The following is an 8,667-nucleotide window of genomic DNA, read 5'->3' on the forward strand; positions in this document are numbered from 1 at the left end:
GCTAAATAACTAGTCGTATCGTTGTGCTGCTAGTCTGAACGGTGCACTCTCTGATGCTGCAAGTAGAGAGCGTTTTGCTTCTACAGCCTCCGAAGAGCGCAGGGTCACTGAACCTGATAGGATCCAGTGATCCAGCCAGCTTTAAAACAACACTCACAAGCTCTATAGAATATTTTGTAACTGCTACTCTTCTTCCTTAAGAGACCAGCCACTGCTATCAGACTGCAGCGGTGCCCATAACATAGGCAATGAGTAATTAAACCTAAAATTAAAATCCCTTTGCTCTTGAAAATAGAAGATTTATAATAGGGGTACATTGCAAAGTTGCTTGTTTTTAGATAAAGTTAAAGGGAATATGACAGTTCATTCTGGAGTCAGTGAAGACCTATTGAGTGAAGGAGATGGAAGTATAGTCAGCCGGCCATGAAGGTCGCATACAGTAGGTGGTCTGTGGCAACAAAGAAAAAGAGAGGAGATGGAAGGTGAGATAGTTTGAACCTCGAGTGCTAACAGAGACACAGAGTGTGAACAGAGGTGAAACGAGAGACCGATCCTCAAACAGAGTGGGCCCAGACAATAGGAGCCAGAGGACAGGGCTCTAGTGGCCAGGCCCCTTAACCGTCAAGGTACCAGGTTTATCTCCACGTGTATGTGAACAAAGTCTACAACACGAGTGTTTTCCTTCTAGACGTCCAGAAGTGCAAAACTGATGGGACCCCTAAGGGGACTGGACGTGGGACTGCTGGAAGGGAATATGACTGTCACAAACTCTACTGTAATGCTGGACCAGTAAGATCTGAAGCTATCCAAGGTGAACCTAGACTGTGTCTGAACATACCTTACAAAATTGTAACATGCTGGAAGATATGTGCCTGCTATCTGAAGTATGAAGTTGTAACAAAGCATGAACCATTGAGTATAGTATTGTTTGAAAAGAATTGTTGGTCTCCTTGTGAGCACGAATCATCATCTGGTCCTGGCCAGCAGACGACAGCGGCAATATGCAGTCTACACAGGTTGACAACCCACATAACACAAGTTCATGTCACGGGCGGAGGGGACGCGCTCACCACGCTTGGGTCCAGGGCTTCTGCTGCTGCTGCTCGGTGGCTCGAGCAGTGGGCCGGACCTGGGGATTCGAGCAGCGCTCCTCACCCGTGAGTGAAAAGGGATAGTTTGGGTGGGGGAGATTGTTCGTGACGCCACCCACGGGACGTGGTGATGATGGCACCACCGCTGCTGGTGACGGGGATCCCGGGAGAGATGGTAGTTAGCAGCTAGAATGTTGTTCCCTCCGTGGGTAGGGGGGTTGGTAATCCCGGGGCCCGGTGGTGTAACGGGGAGGCTGGATGGCTGGGGTGCAGGGTTGCAGGGACATCGCGGCGCGGTGCCGGACGGCACTGGTGTACTCACTCAGACAATCACTGACAGAGTCTCTGGTAAACCAAACGGCCGGAAGGACGGGTCCCTGAGCCGGCTGCAGCGTTGTTGTGCTCTCCCCGGACGGCTGATGGTGGCTGTCTTTCCCTGCACCTTTTAGAATGTTCTGACTCCTGTGGTTGCCCACCGGTAGTCTGCTCTCCGGCGTATAGGTGCCGTAGGAGCCCGTTTTGCCCGCAGGCGCTGGCCCTTGGATCTCTAGCCTGTGGCGGTGGCTGTATATCCTCACGGTGTGAGCGGTTGCCTTCTGTCTGGACTTGGTTGTTGGGAAACCCCTGGGGTTCCTGTCACACTCGGATTTGACTATTGACGGCGGCTCCAAGCCTGGTTGGGGTCCGATGGCCCTGCCTGTGTGCATAGCTTCACTCTGCTCCCCGGTTCGGTACCGGCGGGCCAACGCCCGACCCCGGTCCATACGGCTCTGCAGAGTTCCACCAACTCCTGCAGACGGCCACCACCGTCTGCCAACCTTGCTGTCAGTGCCAGGGCTCCTACCCAGGCACACGCAGACGTTTTACTCCACTCACTTTCACCTCCTAAGCTGATCTGTCTCCTTTTCCCGCCTCCAGGCCTGTGAACTCCTCGGTGGGTGGGGCCAACCGCCTGGCTCCCCCCACCTGGTGTGGACATCAGACCCTGGAGGGAGGCAACAAGGGTTTTTGTCTGACTGTTGTTACTGTCTAGGGTGGGGGGTGTGTGCATGTTGTTATGTATGTGACTACCTGGCTAGTCCAGGGCGTCACATTCACACACCCAGCCAGGACCAATCCTTTCATATAGTGTGGTGAGGTGTCCGGAGTCAATCACTCACTCCCATTACTACCCTGGGACACCCTACGCCCTGACATAGAAAGGCTCCCATACACACCTGATTTCTCGTGATCCTGATTAAGTTGGGAAGGTTGGATCAACTATGTATGGGCACCTTAAATCTTTACCTATTGTCATTTATGCTTTATCGAAGGTGTTTCAATAGTTTATCCTGTAGCTTTCTCTCTTCTGCTACCTAATAGCTAGCCACACTTAGCTAGCCTGGGTCTTTAGGGCTTTCATAATAGATCTCTTAAATCAATATACTTCTGCCTTGATAATAAGATAAACAACCTAATGCTACAAATGAGACATTTTCTCAGATGTAATTCATTTTTTGTCCAGGAGCAAAATATTTAATTCAGCAGCACACCAAAACACGAGACTAAAGAAGTCAGCGTCATGTCTCCATTTAATGGAATACACTAATTAATGGGAGCATTCATGATACCGGGGTACTTGTCCCTTACAGGTGTTTCTCTTTGTTGAGATAAAATTGCATTTTGATTAAAGATATTGACTTTGCATGAAGAAAAGATTTATTGTCGCCAATCTCTGGGGATTCTTTCATTCTAGGTTAACTGTCAGACCTTTATCTGACCTTGCTGTAATTCCATTTAATTTGCCCAAAGGTATATTACATTCTGTACATGTCAATTGATTAAAATCTTGAAGAACAATGTCTTGACAGAAGGAGAAAGCACTAAAGTGATGACACCTGGATCGGGGAATCGCTAAAGATTTGATAAGAACTCAATGGATTTGAGTACACAGTAAAAATTAATGTGACCCCTCATACTTCATTACGTTTACTGTTTGCAAAGTGTCCAATATTTTATTCTATGTTTCCTGAGTTCTTACGATCTCCTATACATTATTCAAAGCAGTTCGCAAATCCCCAGAAGCACATGGATCTGTATTCTGTCTCTCTCTCTCTCTCTCTCTCTCTCTCTCTCTCTCCCTCCCTTCCTCCTTGCTACTCTCTCTTCTCTTTCTTCGTCCATGTTTTTCTCTATCCTTTTTTTTCTAGTCAATTACATTGCCTTCGATTCAAGGTGAACAAATATTGTAGAAATACAGTTTTTAGGGAAAATTCGCTAAACCTTGCAAATTTGAATTTTAAATAATCTGTTCATCTCTACTTCTAGGTCCTAATGCAAATGGACACCACCTACTATATGTCATCTTCAAACCACACATCCAAGTTAAACCACCTCTGTAGGTGCAAGTGTGGTGCCCCTGAGGCTTCCGTCGCCATAGGAACATTGCACCCCATCCAGCGGTGTGATGTCCCATTCTGGGTAAGGAAAGGAGTGAACGCCGGTACTCAGGCAAATCTACACTACACCCATTGTTAGGTAAACACACACACTGGGACCAGGGACAATGGCAGCAACCCTCCCATGCTGCATGCTGGGAGGGGCCGTAAGACCCATCCTTGCTCCTATAGGGTAGATCTTAGCAACAGGGGAGGTGGGAGGAGCCACCCGAGAGCAGACAGGGAAAGGAAGGTCAAGTTTAGTCAGTTGAAGTTGGAGAGGAAGGAGGAGGAGGTCTGCGGGAGGCAGACGAGAAGGAGAAGCAGAAAGAAAGCTCTAGTCAGACAGGAGCTAAGAGAAGAAAGTGACGCTTCCTGGTGAAGAACCTGGGACTCAGAGGGTCCAGGTGACACCAAGTAGAGAGAAGAAGGGATTCCAGGGCCACAGATAGCTTTTGAGCTGGTGGCCAGTTCCACAGGAACATCGGTGGAGGGATCAAGCTGCAACAGGGGACGGTCCCTAGAAACTGGAGGAGTGAAAAATCATCTCCAACAGTAAAAACCGAGGCCCAGGGAAAGTTGCAAACTTCCCGGGCCACAGCCCACAGCAGAACCTCTAGAAAGGGGGTAAAACATCCGACAGGTGAGCCCCCGGCCCGGAGGCTGTAGAGGAGGCTGAGCCAGGTTCATCCAACAAGGGCAAGGCTTAAGGAGACAGCTGAAGACAGAGACACTTTAGAAGAGGGTACCGGCTTTCATTCCAGGATTTACCCAGGATCGGCGGAGGTCCCTGACAGTGGGTTCCAGCCGCCCAAAGGCACCAGTGTGCTGCAGCCCAGGAAATGTGAGTAAAGACCTTGGAATTGCACCCTCTGGTGTTGTCTCAGTTATTGTCGCCTGCATAGACTTCCATCACACCATAGACTCTCACGAGTACCAACTGTGCCCCGGGGTACCACTCCACCTGTGGGGAGCAGTACCACCATTGCTGCCATTCCATCACCCCGGAGGCCTCATACAGCAGCGGCGGCTTAATAGCCGCATACCACAGGTGGCGTCACGAACACAAACTTTATTCACCCCAAGTCACCAGCCATATTAATTGACACCCACCAGGGCCACGGAGCCGGGCCCCGTCACCACTGACGACCCCTGGACTAGTCCGGCCCGGCACCGGGTGTCCCATAGCCCTGGGTGGGCGAGTCACAAGCAATGTATTGAATATTGATCCAGGTCCTTTATTGCATGAACATATAAAAGTCTACGTGTTTCAGGGGTCCCGGTGGGCGTGTCACTATGGAGCAGAGAAATAAATAAATAAATAATTAAAAAAAGGCGTGCGGTCCCCCCCTATTTTAATACCAGCCAGATAAAGCCATACGGCTGGAGGCTGGTATTCTCAGGATGGGGAGCCCCACGTTATGGTGAGCCACCCAGCCTAACAATATCAGCCAGCAGACTCCCAGAATTGCCACATACATTAGATGCGACAGTTCTGGGACTCTACCCGGCTCTTCCCAATTTGCCCTGGTGCGTTGGCAATCAGGGTAATAAGGAGTTAATGGCAGTCCATAGCTGCCACTAAATCCTAGATTAATCATGTCAGGCGTCTCCACGAGATACCTTCCATGATTAATCTGTAAGTTACAGTTAAAAAACAGACACCCGAAAAATCCTTTATTAGAAATAAAAATCACTAACAAATTCCCTCCTCACCAATTTATTAACCCCAACAAAGCCCTCCATGTCCGGCGTAATCCACGGACCTCCAGCGTCGCATCCAGCTCTGCTGCATGAAGGTGACAGGAGCAGCAGTATACACCGCCGCTCCTGTCAGCTCCACGCAGCAAATGAGGTGAGTAGCGCGATCAGCGGTGCCGTGAGTTACCTGACTGACAGCAGCTGATCGCGCTACTCACCTCATATAGGTGATAATATATAAAGCTGAATGAATGTGTGTATGTATGTGTGTATGTGTGTGTATGTATGTCCGGGATTGGCATCTGCACCGTCACAGCTACAGCCACAAAATTTTGCACACTCACACGTCTGGACCCCGAGAGCGTCATAGGCTATGTTTTGAGGGGAAATTTTAACCCCGCGCTTCACAGATATCACCAAAAAACCTGCCTCCATTAAAGCGAATGGAGCTGGGAGCCACAGTGCAGCCAGAACCTCAGAAGAATGCGCAGCCACGCCCTTAAATGGAATGTTGGCGTGTCACAATGCAGCCAGGGAAAGAGACAGACACAGACAGGGAAAGAGGCAGATGACTCGCCCACCCCAGGGCTATGGGACACCCGGTGCCGGGCCGGACTAGTCCGGGGGTAGTCAGTGGTGGCTGGGCCCGACTCCGTACCCTGGTGGAGTCAATTAATATGGCTTCAGTGGGGTTGATTAAAGTTTGTATTTTCATGACGCCACCTGTGGTTTGCGGCTATTTAGCCACCGCTGCTGTATGAGGCCTCCGGGGCTGGTGGTATGGCAGCTCGGATGGTCCTGCTCCCCACAGGTGGAGCGGTGCCCCGGGGCAACAGTTGGTGCTTGTGAGAGTCTATGGTGTGATGTTGTGTGAATAATACGGTGCAGTGCCGACAGGCAGTGAAAGAAACAGGCACAAACAGTAGTCTCTTTACCTTCTCCTCTTTTACTTGGCAACAGTTTAGTCCTGGGAGACCGTCACAGGTGGTAGAGGGCTCCGGCCAGCCTGGAAGTAACTGAGGTATCTTTTTGGCCAGATGAGTATGAGGCCTACTCCTGTTCTTTCTTTACTGTTATAGGGCCCTGCTCTCTGGCTTAGCAATGGCCCTCTTGCTGCTGGGACCGGTGGTACGTCCCTCTCCCTCTGTGGTAGGCTGCGCAGGCCCTCTCTGGTGCTTCTCTGCTGGAGTCCACACCGGGCCCTGGTGATGCAGCTGTACCTTCAGGCTGTTTATGGGCCAGGTGCTTGCAGCTCTCCTGCCCTTCGGATTCGGCTACCAGGGAGTATTTTAGGCCCTGGTGGCCACAGACTCCGATGTCCGAGTCTCTTCTGTGCCTCTCTGCTCTTCCTGCTTCACTGGGCCAAGCTATTCCAGCTCCAGGCCCCAGTCTGCAGGACAGCACTACTCTGCGTCTGCTTTCTCTGCTTTCTCTGCTTTCTATCTACAGACTGAACACTAACTCCTCCCTCAGGTCAGACTTGAGGAATGCTCCCTGGAACTCCAGGTTCAGAGCTCCCCCTGCTGGCCTGAGGGAGAAACTGCATTGGATGTTGAACTTACTGGCCAATGATTCCCCCAATTACCTCCAGGCTCAGCATTAACCCTTTGGAGGGGCAATGCTTTTGTGGCGACCAGGTCCTGGGGCGCCACACAGACACAGACAGGGTAAGAGACAGACATAGACAGGGTAACAATCAGACACAAAGACAGACGCAGACAAAGAGACAGACTGACAGGGAAAGAGACAGACAGGGAAAGAGAGGGAAAGGGAGAGACAGGGTAAGAGACAGACACAGACAGGTAAAGAGACAGACACAGACAAAGAGACAGAGACAGACACAGGGAAACAGACAGACAGGGAAAGAGAGGGAAAGAGACAGACAGGGTAAGAGAGACAAAGATAGGTAAAGAGACAGACAAAGAGACAGACACAGGGAAAGTGACAGAGGGAAAGAGAGGGAAAGAGACAGACAGGGAAAGAGACAGGGAAAGTGACAGAGACAGACAGGGGAAGAGATAGACAGACAGGGAAAGAGATTGAGACAGACGGAGAAAGAGACAGAGACAGTCAGAGACAGACAGGGAAAGAGACAAATAGCAAATATACTCCGGCACACTAAAAGAATTATATGAGAGAAATCCAAAATGGTGCTCAAAAATACATCTTTATTTTTATATATTTTTTGTCCGACGTTTCAACCCGAAGGTTTTCTTCAAGGACTGAATTTTTTATACATATGAAGAAAAGAAAAACATAGTCATACATATGTAATATACATGGATGTCATAACAGGAAAAAAAGACACATATGATACATTAGTAAAATGACAAAAGAAAATAAAAAAACAAAAAAACAAAAAAATCACATGACAAAGAACAAAAGTATGTAGAGAGCTCTCCACAATTATCTTGCATGAGGAATTCCCATGGTAACAAGGATTATTTTAATGAGATCTACAGGATATGTTATGGCATAACAAAGAGCAGAAATGGGTGACATACCTATGTCAAATCAGAGTAAATATTTTTCTGAGTAGGTTTTCAGAGGAGCACCCAGGTGTATCAGGTAAATACGAAGATTCTTAAATCAGAATAGCGCTATATGAGTAAAGAATACAATTATCAACACATATCGTTGGATAAAGTACAAGAAAGAAAAAGAAGAAGAAGAAGAAGAAGAAGAAAAAGAAAAAGAAAAAGAAAAAGGAGGAAAAGAGTAAGAATGTTTTCAAAGGAAAAAAGGAAAAGGGGGAAAAAAAAGGGGGAAAAAAGAAACGGATAACAGGGTGTCGGGGGCATACCTGTTGATTACAGGGTGTTAGATCCTCAAGGAGGTGGAGTATTATAAAGAGGAGGGCCGAGTCCGTCTAACAAGCCAAACCAAGACATAAATGAATAAACAGTATGACATGGAGTTACTGAGATATGAGTATCATATATGAATCTACCTTATGTGCGTGGATAGGTGGGCCAAAGATCTAAATTATTATCGTGTTCGTCAAGAGGGACCTGAGTAAGTCCGTATTGGATATTACTGCAGCGATAGGAATGAACAAAAAAATGTTTTATATTATTATTATTTAAGTGCCTGTATGGGCTAGAATGACATTCCACTATCAAGGATTGAGTATAATAGATCCCTATGGGTTAAAGAGAACACAAAAACTGAATATATGTACCATAAAGAGGGTCCCAAATGGCGTGGATATTTCATATGATGGTATGGTTACCGTTAATGTTCAAGGGAAATGCCCAGGAGTCATAAAAGTGGCTGATAACAGAGAAATGACAAAATCAGGGTGATTAGTAAATGAGCCTGGGATATTGTAAAGAGGACATTGAAAAGGAGACATGTAAAAGTAGGGAAAAAGAGATAGAGTGGGAATACAGCATACCTCAAGACGATATTAGTATCAGAACGTCACAAAATATATGTCTGAAGTCAATTCAGAATAT

The sequence above is a fragment of the Anomaloglossus baeobatrachus genome, chromosome 4, assembly GCF_048569485.1.
Source record: "Anomaloglossus baeobatrachus isolate aAnoBae1 chromosome 4, aAnoBae1.hap1, whole genome shotgun sequence".
In the NCBI taxonomy this organism is placed as follows: domain Eukaryota; kingdom Metazoa; phylum Chordata; class Amphibia; order Anura; family Aromobatidae; genus Anomaloglossus; species Anomaloglossus baeobatrachus.